General features: G+C 33.2%; 1 protein-coding gene across 4 annotated transcripts in view; it reads right to left on the minus strand.

Moving 5' to 3' along the window:
* CADM2 (cell adhesion molecule 2) overlaps window positions 1-13,277 on the minus strand; it is a 1,069,757-nt gene that overhangs the window by 118,459 nt on the left and 938,021 nt on the right. The gene's annotated exons all lie outside the window — the stretch shown is intronic.

Consider the following 13,277-nt stretch of genomic DNA (forward strand, 5'->3'; position numbering starts at 1 on the left):
TAATGAAAAGGAAAAAATATTTTAAAAATTGTTTTAATTTTCCTGATATCACCAATTTTGTTTGATTTTTATCAGTGTTGGTGAATAGTATATGTCCTAGGCAAAAACTACAAAGAAAATCTCCTTAATATTCTTTCTACTTATTTCATAGTTTCCTTGTTTGCATTCTCAAAAAAGGAAAGAAAGGGTTTGCTAAACTTTTTTAAAAATTTTCATTGGGGTATAGTTGCTTTACAATGTTGTGTTAGTTTCTACTGTACAGCAAAGTGAATCAGCTATATGTATACATATATCCCCTCTTTTTTGGATTTCCTTCCCATTTAGGTCACTGCAGAGCACTGAGTAGAGTCCCCTGTGCTATACAGTAGGTTCTCATTAGTTATCTATTTTATACATTGTATCAATAGTGTATATATGTCAATCTCCATCTCCCAATTCATCCCACCTCCCCTTTCCAGCTTGGTATCCATACGCTTGCTCTCTACGTCTGTGTCTCTATTTCTGCTTTGCCAATACGATCATCTATACCATTTTGCTAGATTCCACATATATGCGTTAATATACGATATTTGTTTTTCTCTTTCTGACTTACAGACTCTAGGTCCATCCATGTCTCTACAAATGACCCAATTTCATTCCTTTTTATGGCTGAATAATATTCCATTGTATATATGTACCACATCTTCTTTATCCATTCCTCTGTTGATGGACATTTAGGTTGCTTCCACATCTTGGCTATTGTAAATAGTGCTGCAAAGAATATTGGGGTGCATGTGCCTTTTTGAATTATGGTTTTCTCTAGGTATATGCTGGGTCCTATGGTAGTTCTATTTTTAGATTTTTAAGGAACCTCCATACTGTTCTCCATAGTGGTTGTATCAATTTACATTCTCACCAACAGTGCAAGAGGGTTCCCTTTTCTCCACACCCTCTCCAGCATTTATTGTTTCTAGATTTTTTGATGATGGCCATTCTAACCAGTGTGAAGTGATACCTCATTGTAGTTTTGATTTGCATTTCTCTACCAATTAGTCATTCTGAGCATCTTTTCATGTGCCTCTTAGCCATCTGTATGTCTTCTTTGGAGAAATGTCTATTTAGGTCTTCCACCCATTTTCTGATTGGGTTGGGTTTTTTTTTTTATATTGAGCTGCATGAGCTGTTTGTGTATTTTAGAGACTAATCCTTTGTCAGTTGCTTTGTTTGCAAATATTTTCTCACATTCTGAGGGTTGTCTTTTCTTCTTGTTTATGGTTTCTTTTGCTGTGCAAAAGCTTTGAAGTTTCATTAGGTCCCATTTGTTTTTTTTGTTTTGTTTTTATTTCCATTTCTCTAGTAGGTGGGTCAAAAGAGATCTTGCTGTGATTTATGTCAAAGAGTTATCTGCCTATGTTTTCCTCTAAGAGTTTTATAGTGTCTGGCCTTACATTTAGGTCTTTAATCTATTTTGAGTTTATTTTTGTGTATGGTGTTAGGTAGTATTCTAATTTCATTTTTTTACATGTAGCTGTGCAATTTTCACAGCACCATTTATTGAAGAGGCTGTTTTATCTCCATTGTATATTCTTGCCTCCTTTGTCATAGATTAGGTGACCATATGTGCATGGGTTTATCTCTGGGCTTTCTATCCTGTTCCATTGATCTATATTTCTGTTTTTCTGCTAGTACCATACTGTCTTGATTATTGTAGTTTTCTAGTATAGTCTGAAGTCAGGGAGCCTGGTTCCTCCAGTCCCATTTTTCTTTCTCAAGATTGCTTTGGCTATTCAGGGTCTTTTGTGTTTCCATACAAATTGTAAACATTTTTGTCTAGTTCTGTGAAAAATGCCATTGGTAACTTTATAGGGATTGTGTTGAATCAGTAGATTGCTTTGGGTAGTATAGTCATTTTCACAATATTGATTCTCCCAATCCAAGAACACAGTATAGCCCTCCATCTGTTTGCTAAACATTTTTGCATTCAGAAGGTATGTTACCTTCCTGATAATGATAATGATAAAAATAATGCCAAGCATGTATAATGAATTATCTGATTTAATCCTTACTCCCATCCCCCAGAATAAGAAGTACAGTATCCAGATGAGGAAATTAAAGTTTAAAGTGACTAGCATGAAGTCACATAGGGGAACTTGGATTCCAACCTAGCCTTGCACTTCAAAAAATAAGATATTGATTCTCAAAGTCACGTTGTATTCAAAATACATTTTGTTAAAAATGTTTATATTTCACCCCAGAAGTTTTTAATCTGTATTGTGACAACAAACATTGTGGTCTCCTAAAGTATGGGCCCATCTGTCTATAGGCATAGCTTACACACCATCTCAAGGAATCCATGGACTCTGATCACCACCCACTCATGGGCTCTAGTGTGAGCATCCTAGACTGAAAACAAGAACTAATACTTCCCTGGTGGCACAGTGGTTAAGAATCTACCCGCCAATGCAGGGGACACAGGCTTGATCCCTGGTCCAGGAAGATCCCACATGCTACAGAGCAGCTAAGCCCGTGTGCCACAACTATTGAGCCTGTGCTCTAGAACCCATGAGCCACAACTACTGAGCCCGTGTGCCACAACTACTGAAGTGCATGCTCTAGGGCCCCTGTGCTGCAACTGCTGCGCTTGCTGCAACTACTGAAGCTCACGCGCCTACAGCTCATGCTCTGCAACAGGAGAAGCCACCGCAATGAGAAGCCATACACTGCAACAAAGAGTAACCCCTGCTCACTGCAACTAGAGAAAGCCTGAGTGCAGCAACGAAGACCCAACACAGCCATAAATAAAAAACGAAACAAAACAAACAAGAACAACAGGAACTAAATCACAAATTAAAAAATATTAGGCAGCATAAAAGAAAACTGAAAAGGCATTTTGGAGGGCAGCATAAAACTTTCTGCACTTAATAATCATTTAAATCATTGGCCTAGTTCCTGAAAATATAAACAAAATTTTCCCTTTTAAAAAGAAATGCAAGGTTTATCCTTAGTATATTACTAGAGATTTAAAATTATCCTACCTTGCAATTATAATATAAAAACATTGGATTCTTTTACAAATTTAAGATATATTATGAAATTATATGTATTATATTTCCTGTATTATGACAAATCTTGCTACTTTGGCATTCTATGAATTACCTCATTATCAACTCATTCCTAACTCATCAATTATTCCTAACTATGTCAAAAGGAATGACATAATAAGAAAATGGAAGTATGATTAAATCATATAGAGTGGTGGTGTCCAATACAGTAACAACCAGTCATATGTGGCTATTTAAATGTAAATGTAAATTGATTAAAATTAAATAAAATTTAAACAGCAGTTCCTTAGAAGATCCACATTGCAAATTCTGAGTAGCTATATGTAGCTAGCTATTGGCTACTATTTTAGGACAGATATAGAACATTTCCATCATCACAGTAACTTCTTTTAGACAGTGCTAGTGTGGAAAGATTATGCAAGAGTGATATAAATCATTACTGTTACCGATCCCTATTTACTTATATAAATCATCACTGTTGCTCAGGTTATACATTTTCTTTTATGGTGGTGGGAAAGAAGTCTAGAAATAAAACACCATCATTGTAGCTTTGTTTGGTTGTTTGTTGGTTGTTTAGCTTTCATGCTCTCAGTTGAGAATTAAGAATCTTTCATTTTCTGATTATAATTGCAAGAAGGGAATTGTCAGAGGAAGATATCTCAAAATTATTAGATAAGACAATAAACACAAAGAGAAAATAGAAGTTAAGAATCTAGTGAAAATGGTGAAACAGAAGTCTTCACTTATTCTAGATTAATTTTAGTAAACTCAAAAATCAATAAGTGAAAAATTTGTTTATAAGGAAAAAAAAGGAAGAATTTCATCACGTAATATTTTGCAACATGATTTTGCTAAGAAGAATATATGACAATACTCTTTCATCTTTGAAAATTTCTGCGCATAAGAATTTATACAGTTTACAAGTGGAAAAATGTAGGCATTTGATGATAAAGAAATTAAAGCATTCATTAAAAAAAATAATTAGTGCTTATAAATCTAAAAATGAAAATGTTTTATAATTTTGGAAAAAAGATATTTTTACTCCCTTCGAAAAAATTATGAACCATCAAAGTTTTTTAAAGTATTACATTCTGACAACGCAGGTGCAGGAAGAACCAGAAGCAATGATAAATACAACACATTAAGAATGTATTTGAAATCTGCACTCCGTATTTACAATATGGATATGTTCCAGGATCATGCATACACGTGTTGCCCATTTTGGGTAGATATATCATCAAACCCAGAAAAATATGAAATAGAAATTCAGGTTTGCTATATTTAAATTCTTATTAAAAGTCTAATAAAGTTGTTTTACACTATCCCTTTCTCCTTTATTATTACATCTACACATTATTCAAAAAATAACTTAAAAACCTAAAAACAAAAACTCTAAGAATAAAATGTCTATTAGACCCAGGTGATGAATGGTAATTACATTCTTTCCTGATCTTACCAAGGATTAATGTAATAAAGTTTAACATATTTATTGATTATATTTGTCTTAATTACAAATGTAATCAAATTCATAATAATTTGTAATTACAAATTTACAAATATGAACAAAATTCCTGAAGATGAAAAATAAACTCTGAGGACTGACACTACCTGACTTGAAGACTTAGCATAAAGCTCCCTTAATCAAGAGAGTGTGGTATTGGTGAAAAAATAAACAAATAGATCAATGGAACAGAATAGAAGGCCAGAAAGAACCTTACATAAATATAGTCATCTGACTTTTACTGAAGGAGCAAAGGCAATTCAATGAAGAAAGGACAGTCTTTTTAACGAATGGCACTGGAACAATTGGTCATCCATATGCAAAGACATGGATCTAAACACAGACTTGACATCTTTCACAATAATTAATTCTAAATGCATCATAGATCTAAATGTAAAATGCAAAACTATAAAACTTCTAGAAGATAACATAGGAAAAAACTAGGTGACCTTGAGTTTGGTTTTACACTTTTTAGATATAACACCAACAGCATAATCTCTGGGAAAAAAACTGATAAGCTAGAATCCATTAAAATTAAATGTTTGCTCTTGAGAAAAATCACTGTTAAAAGAATGAAAAGACAAGGGGGGAGGTATTTGCAAGGGACATATCTGACAAATGATTGGTATCCAAGGTGCACAAAAACCTCTTAAAATGCAACAATAATAATAAAAAAAAAATTAAAAAATTTCCAAAGATCTAAGCAGACACCTCAACAAATACACACAAATGGAAAATAAGCATATGAAAAGATGCTCAGCATCAAATGTCATTATTGAATTGCAAATTAAAACAATAAGGAGATACCACTATACACTATTTACAGTGGCCAAAATCTGAAACACTGACACCACCAAACGCTAATGAAGACGTGGAGTAACAGGAACTCTCATTCACTGCTGGTGGGAATGCAGAATGATTCAGCCACCCTAGAGGATAGTTTGCAGTTTCTTACAAAGTAAACATGGTCTTCCCATAATAAGATATATAGTATAAGGTAAACATATTTCTTTTTATGGTCACTTTATCTGTCTTTTGCTAAAATGTGGTTTAATTAAAATTCAAATGACTTTTTTACTTGAAGGAGCTGAAAACTTACGTTTACACAAAAACCTGTGCATGAATATTTATAGTAGTTGTTTTCATAATTGCCAGAATTTAGAAGTAACTAAGATATCCTTTAGTAGGGGAATGGATAAACACACATTGGTACATGCAGACAGTGAAATATTATACAGCAATAAAAAGAAATGTGCTATACGCCCAGAAAGACATATTGGAATCTTAAATGCATATTGCTAAATGAAAGTGGACTGTCTGAAAAGGTTACATCCTATATAATGCCAACTATATGACATTCTAGAAAAGGCAAAACTGTACAGCCAATTAAAAGACTGATGTTTGTCAGGAAATTGCAGGGAGGAAAGGAGCAATCAAGAAGTAAAGCACAGGGGTTTAAGGGCAGTGACATTATTTTGTATGATATTGTAACTATGGCTACATGACATTATACATTGGTCAAGAACTATACAACATAAAGAGTGAACTCTAATGTAAATTATAAATTTTAGTTAACAATAATCTATCAATATTAGTTCATCAATTGTACAAGATATACCACAATAATGCAAAACGTTAATAATAGGAGAAACTGTGAGGGAGTGGGATAAGAGTGTATTTGGGACCTCTGTGCTTTCTGATCAATTTTTCTGTTAACTAAAAACTGCTCTAAAAAATAAACCCTATTGATTAAAAAAAAAAAGTCTATTGAACCCAGATCGTAAATAGTAAAGACAATCTTTGCTGATATATTAAGAGCTAATACAATAAAGTTTAATATATCAATTGATTACAGTAGTTTTCTAACCATATGTTTTTCTCTTAGAAAAATGTGTGTGTGTGTGTGTGTGTGTGTGTGTGTATTATAGTTCATTCAGAAAGTAAAACTAGAACAATCTGAAAGTATTGGGACATTAAATATGCAGTCTCTCTGAAAAAAATCAGCTTTTAACTATCTTTTAAAAATAGATTTATAAAATGGAATTAGTTTTTAAATTGAAAGTTTAAAATACTAGATAGTAATAATTTATGTTTATTTTCTCAATATTAGGTTTTACTTGCCAAAATCATTTGTCTCATTTGATTATCCCATTTTTATTTTCTATTAAAATGACTCAAAATTATCTTCAAAAGGTACATTGACATCTGTACTATATATAGATCACATCATTTGGGGACTATTTTTGACTGTCTTTTTGTGAAATTAATTTGCATGCTTAAGATAATGTTAAAACTTCTAAAAAGTTTCATAAATACAGATTTTATAAACTTGATTAAGAAAGACCACTTGAGAGTATATTATTTTAATCTATGAATTTCTTAATTTTTAAACTTGAGAATCTACTCACAAACATATACACTCTTCTTCACTGGGCTTTAATAACACAAAAAATGTTATTTCTATTAATAATACAAACTTTACAGTAACATTTTTAATCTCTGCCCTTAGATCACTTCAAATATTTGGTGATCCAATTACTTTTAATATTTTGATACTGCAAGGACTAAATAAAACATTCTTATCATATATAAAAGAAGACAAATTAACTCATGACCAACATGTGCCAGTAATACATTACTATGGGTAATATAATAAATGAATGTATCTTCCTTGAAAAAGTTGAAAAATAGAGGTTGGGATCTCAAGTAGAGGTTGTACATTAGGCCACCTTTCTTAATGTAGTTAAATGTATTTTTTGTGAAGCGACATAGATCACTTCATGATTCTAGCATGTACACATTTCACGAGCTTTGCAAAATATTTTGGGCTCTATTAAAAATATTTCCAAGGCATCCTCATATATAAATGTGGCATTTTGTTACCTAAAAGAATATTTATTTTAATTTGGAAAATTTAATCTAAAGATAGTTTTCATTTCACCTTTCCTGGTTCCTTTTATATTCTGTGCCTCTGGACCATAGAAAATTTGTGGTAGACAAAATAATTAGAAAATCAGCATTTTACAAGTGAGATGCCAGATGAGTGAGATATGTTATTTTAAAATGCAACTTGTAACATTCACCTTTATGTGTAATATGGCCTGAAAAATTTAATCAAGTGCTTTCTATAATAAATAGAAAAGTAGTGGAAGCATAGTTGATACAACTAACACAGGACAATTTAGAAGACCTGGGCTAAAGAGGTATGCAGGTTTGTGTAGGGAGGATTGAGTAGGTGGGAATTAATTATCTTTTATAAATTAAAAAGGACAAATGCCAAAATCTGCACTTAATGAAGAATTTCTGCCTACATTTGAAAATATTTCTGTTCTGTATCATGTATATCTATAGTGGAAATGAAGTTATAAACAAAATAATAAGAAGCCTCCAAACCCATCTGTATTGAATCTCTTCTGTTATACACAGAATTTTATTTTTTACTCTATTTTATTGAAACAAGTAGAACCAAAGGTAGACTGATAAAGTACATTAGATGGTCCAGAAAAGTAGTAGACATGTATAGTCAAGAATTCAGTTCCTCTAGGCACAAAGTAATTCCGTCTAAAAGAGCAAAACAAGAAAGGAATCTTTTTAGAAATACATTTTTTAACATAATATGTTAAAGAGAGACTGGATTAATTGTACTATTTATTTGCACATTAACTAGAACGGAAATAAAAGCCTCAAGACGGCAAAGATCGGGACTGTAAACTGACCATTTAACTCTTTATATTATTATAGTAATGAATCCAGGAGCGTTCTGGTTATTAAAGGTATATAATACATTTCTCATTTTTAGTCATTAACCTAATTGATCTCATCTAAAACACACAATTTCAACACTGCAGCTTCCAAAGTCACTCCCTCCCTTCATTTCTTTTCTTTTTCTTACCAGTTGCTTACACTGAATTTGTTTAGGCTCACAAGCAGGTTCTCTTCTATAATTTATTTTAACTATGTATTGTTTTAAAAGTTGATGATGTGCATGTATAGTTACTTATTTTATAGGCAAAGCATGGCACAAAATAAATACTAAACAAATGTTACTGATAGCATAAGATTTCATGATTTAATGATTATATATAATGTACCTTACAACACATATACACTTAAAATTTGCGTTCTTATTTATCCTTACTGGCAGTTCAGTGCCACAGTACCAAAATGCTTTCTCAGAACACCCATTACTCTGAAATATTTTACTAATCTGTCTCTTGTATTTTCCTTTTCAATAACAGTTGATTTTCATGTAATTTTGTCAATGTCACACATAGAAAATGAATATTCACTTATTTTCTTCTTTTCTGTGTTTTGTACATAGTCCTTTCTGTTAGTGGAGATACAATATTCTTACTGAGAATGAAATAAAATCTGACTTATACAATCTGTTCATCTAAAATTTAAATCAGACAAATAAAAATTATTCTTTTAAAGGGATTTGTATAAAAATAGGAAGATGAATTAGAATTTCCATCTAAAAAAAAATAGAGTAGCTTTTTCCAGTGCTCAGGTGCAAAGTATGCTATTACCTATTATTTGATATTTGCAAATATTTGTGGTTTACAGTGAAAAATCTACATTTTCTTAAATTTCAAGTTTAAAGAAACTCTCTTCCATCACAGTGACATTAAAATTTAAGATTAATATTTTATAAGGAAATGATTGCTGTGATATATTGTATAGGCTGAGTCCTATTAAACGGTATATCACAGGGTAACAGATTTAAAACATTTAGCCCTAGAAACATAACTCCTCCTCCAAATTGTTCTCATCATGTTCCTTAGCACTATGTGTTTAACCCTTATGTCTTATTTCTCATCAAACTTGCCTTTCCACAATAACACAGGATTTTTATTTCAGGTGTAGTCATAACTTCCCATTATTGTAGGGATATATACTTACTCTTGTCAGTCACCACAGAAAACAATGGCATCTCTTCTGCTCTGGGGGTCCAAAAAGCTGTTCCACTATTTGGGCCAGTCTTTGCAGTTACTCATAATAGGAACATTGCAAAATCATGTGGAATCCTAAATTTATGTCACATAAATTCTAGACTAACCACATTTTTCCTTTTCCAATTCTTCTTTCTATTTTCCCCCACCTGCATCCACGGAATTTCCACATCATACATACTGCAATGTGCATTTATGTGGAGCCATGATCTGTTGTCTCTGGAAATATATATTGAGATCCTTTTATCACTATTCTTAGGTGTTTATGAAGACCACACCCAATTTGATCACTTTGTTCTAATTTTGATGCAAACTGGTACTAAATGTCCCTCTCCACTTTCCATTCCTCAGTTCACCCCTGGGGAATGTTCTGCATCCCTAAAGGAACATTAAGTATTATTATCAGTTAGTTTTAATTAACTTCACATACTTGAATGATGGTATGCTAAAATGCTAGGAAAAATAATTTATATAGATCTGGTCTCTGCCTTCTAGCCATTTACATATTAAACCATGATAGAATGAGTTGTTATTTTTAATTGGCCATCAAGTATAACATTTTTCATGTAAAGCTTTATAAAAATTGTCTTCCTCCATGAAGTTTGCTTAATAATGCACACTGAAATATGGTGAACAGCTAAAAATGCTCAGAAAGTATATATTTATAATAGTTCCATTTTGGACTCCCGAGAAAGTGAAAATGACTTTGGAAGCTAACAACTGGCATCTTATAGCTAGGCTGAAATAGGCTGAACAGATATAAACAATTCTCTAGAATCTAAACAATAATCAGATAAGGCCACTCTATGCCTGTGGGGTGGAATAAGAAAAGGCAAGTTTATTCCATAACCAGGTCTAAAAGGGGACACAGACCAAGATGTTCAGCAACTACATAAATTAGCATGATTAACCACACATCTTTATAATAGCAAATCTAATTTTGTTTTAATATTTGTGCTTTGTAGGTAAAAGTTACCAACATACACATCACTGAATTGCCCCCAACCCTGACAAGCATCTAATTCAGAACCCTCTTCATAATATTTAGAACAAACCCAAATTCTCTAACAAGTCTCTCCTAACTCTTTCTTCCCTACACCCAGAGATTCATCTGGTATGTTGTCTTCTGTGCCATAGCAAACTAAATAAACACAATTTTGCTAGACTACTGGTAGGTTTCCGGGGCCCTCTGGCTGGTGATCTTTAATATTCCTTATGACTTGATTTTTATTATTTTTCTTTTATTATATATTGAAAATTACAGTTGAATTAGTAATCAAAGATTATTTTTAAACAGTCTTATTTGGCTTTATATATAAGTGAAAAAAAGTTTAAATTAAAATGCTGGTGATCTGGGTCCTCTAGACACATCAAATTACATAATTTTCCATATTTGAAAGACATATTGATTAAATAAAAAGAAATAGGAAAGAAATGTTGCTATAGACTGAATGTTAATGTTTCCCCAAAGTTCATATGCTGAAACCTAATCCCCAATGTGATAATATTAGGAGGTAAGGACTTTGGAAGATCATAACTGGGATTAGTACCCTAACGAAGGAGATCGCAGAGACTCCTTAGCCCCTTCTGCTGCATGTGGACATAGAAGATGGCCAGCTATGAGCCAGAGTGAGGGTCCTCACCAGACACTGAATGTGCCTCCTCCTTGATCTTGAATTTTTGGCCCCCAAGACAGTGAGAAATAAATTTCTGTTGCTTATAAACCACCCAGTCTATGGTGTTTTTGTTATAGCAGCCTGAACCTGAGGCACGAGATAGATGGGCCCCAGGGTCAGCAGCTGGATTTTGTTCTCTGTGGACAGAAACTCCAAAATATCAATAGAAGGACAATCGAGAGAAGAGGCTGGGCCCTGCCCAGATAAAAGACCACATATTCCTCATACTCGAAATCAAGGAGACCTCCCCGACTACACATGTGCAGAAAGGCTCCCTGGAGGTCAAAAAGGGAGGAGGTGCCACCCATAGTAAGTGATGTCAACTACCCATAGGCCTCTTCGCTAGAATCCATCTTGGCTAAGAGATGCGCATGCACACAGGAGGACCCTAAGATATACCAAATACAGACGCAGAACTAGGCAAAGCAAGATGACTGGTCAAAGGAAACCCAGAAGAAACGCCCCATAAAAGTGATTCAAACTACCATGATGGCATGACTCTCTGAGTCCACCCATGTGTTCATCCACATGTACTGTACTCTTTTTCCTCCTAATAAATACTTTACTTGCTTCACTACTTTCCATCTCTGTGGAAATTCATTTCTACACAGCTGAAGGGCCAGGGCCTTGTCACTGGTCACTAGTCTCTGGTGGTCTGGTGGCTAGGATTCAGCGCTCTCACTGCCATTGACTGACCTCAATCTCTAGCCAGGAACCAAAATCCTGCTTCAAGCCACTGCAGGCCAAAGCCACCCGAGATCAAACCAACTAAGAAAGAAGACAGTTGATATTTATTGAAGGCTTACTGAATGCCATAAACTTGTCTAGTTTGGACCTCACAGAAATTAATTCTCTAGTTTATAATCAAAGCTCAAGCAGTTTCAGTAATTGTTGCAAGTTCTCACTGCAAATAAATGTTGAAATTTGGAAATAATCTCAGTTTGGGCTCTAAAATATGTTTGTCTTCAAATTTGCCTCAATAAGAACAGGAAGGAAATTAATGAAACTATTCTAATATAATTGAAAGTATTCTTAAAATTTTAATAATTTAATAACTACTAAACTAAGAATAATTAAAATATAACAAATAATTAAAAAATAATGATCTGATTGATATTTTCTCTATTAAAAAGTAAAAAGAAAAGAATGGTACTCCTGGTACTTCTCTGATCTTTTCTCATGATACTCTCTACTTTCCACTCTACCCTGGTCTCACTGATACCCTTTCTGCTTCTAGAAACATAAAAATAACACACATGTTCCTATCTCAGGGCCTTTGTACTTGTTCTTCCCAGTGAATTGTATGTACATATTTTGTTCGAATATTTAAACATATTAATTTAGTTAAAATATTATTTATTTAAATATATTTATATATAATGTAATATATTAAAGTATAAGTAATGTATTGTATAATATATTCATATAAATATAACATTATAATATATTTAAATGATATATTATGTAATATTATTATATAGTATGTAATGATATAATTTAATGTGATACTATATGTGATAAAATATATATTTATATATAAATGCATTATATATATATATGTTAATACACACACACACATTCACTATCCTTGACTTCCATTCTAACTTCACTCCTTATCACCGCCCTGCTTTATTTTTTTCCTACAGACTTAATACATAGCATGCTATATGTTGTATTTATTTATTTATTTATTGTGGTATGCGGGCCTCTCACTGTTGTGGCCTCTCCCGTTGCGGAGCACAGGCTCCAGATGCGCAGGCTCAGCGGCCATGGCTCACGGGCCCAGTCGCTCCGCGGCATGTGGGATCTTCCCGGACTCTCAACCACTGCGCCACCAGGGAAGCCCCTATATGTTGTATTTATTAATTTTGATTTTCAGTCACTCCCACCTAGAATGGATATTATAAGCGAACTGGAGTTTGTTGCTTTGGTCGTAGTGGTGATTTTGACACTTGGAGACAATCTCAGTTTGTTTTGTTAAAGTTGTCCTTTTTTGGTCACCTCTGTAACCCCAGTGCCCAAAAGAATGCCTGTTTCATAGTAGGTACTCAATACATTCTTGTTGAACAAATAAATGAAAACAGACTACAATGAGGCATATTAGAAG

The sequence above is a fragment of the Pseudorca crassidens genome, chromosome 5 (assembly GCF_039906515.1).
Source record: "Pseudorca crassidens isolate mPseCra1 chromosome 5, mPseCra1.hap1, whole genome shotgun sequence".
Taxonomy (NCBI): domain Eukaryota; kingdom Metazoa; phylum Chordata; class Mammalia; order Artiodactyla; family Delphinidae; genus Pseudorca; species Pseudorca crassidens.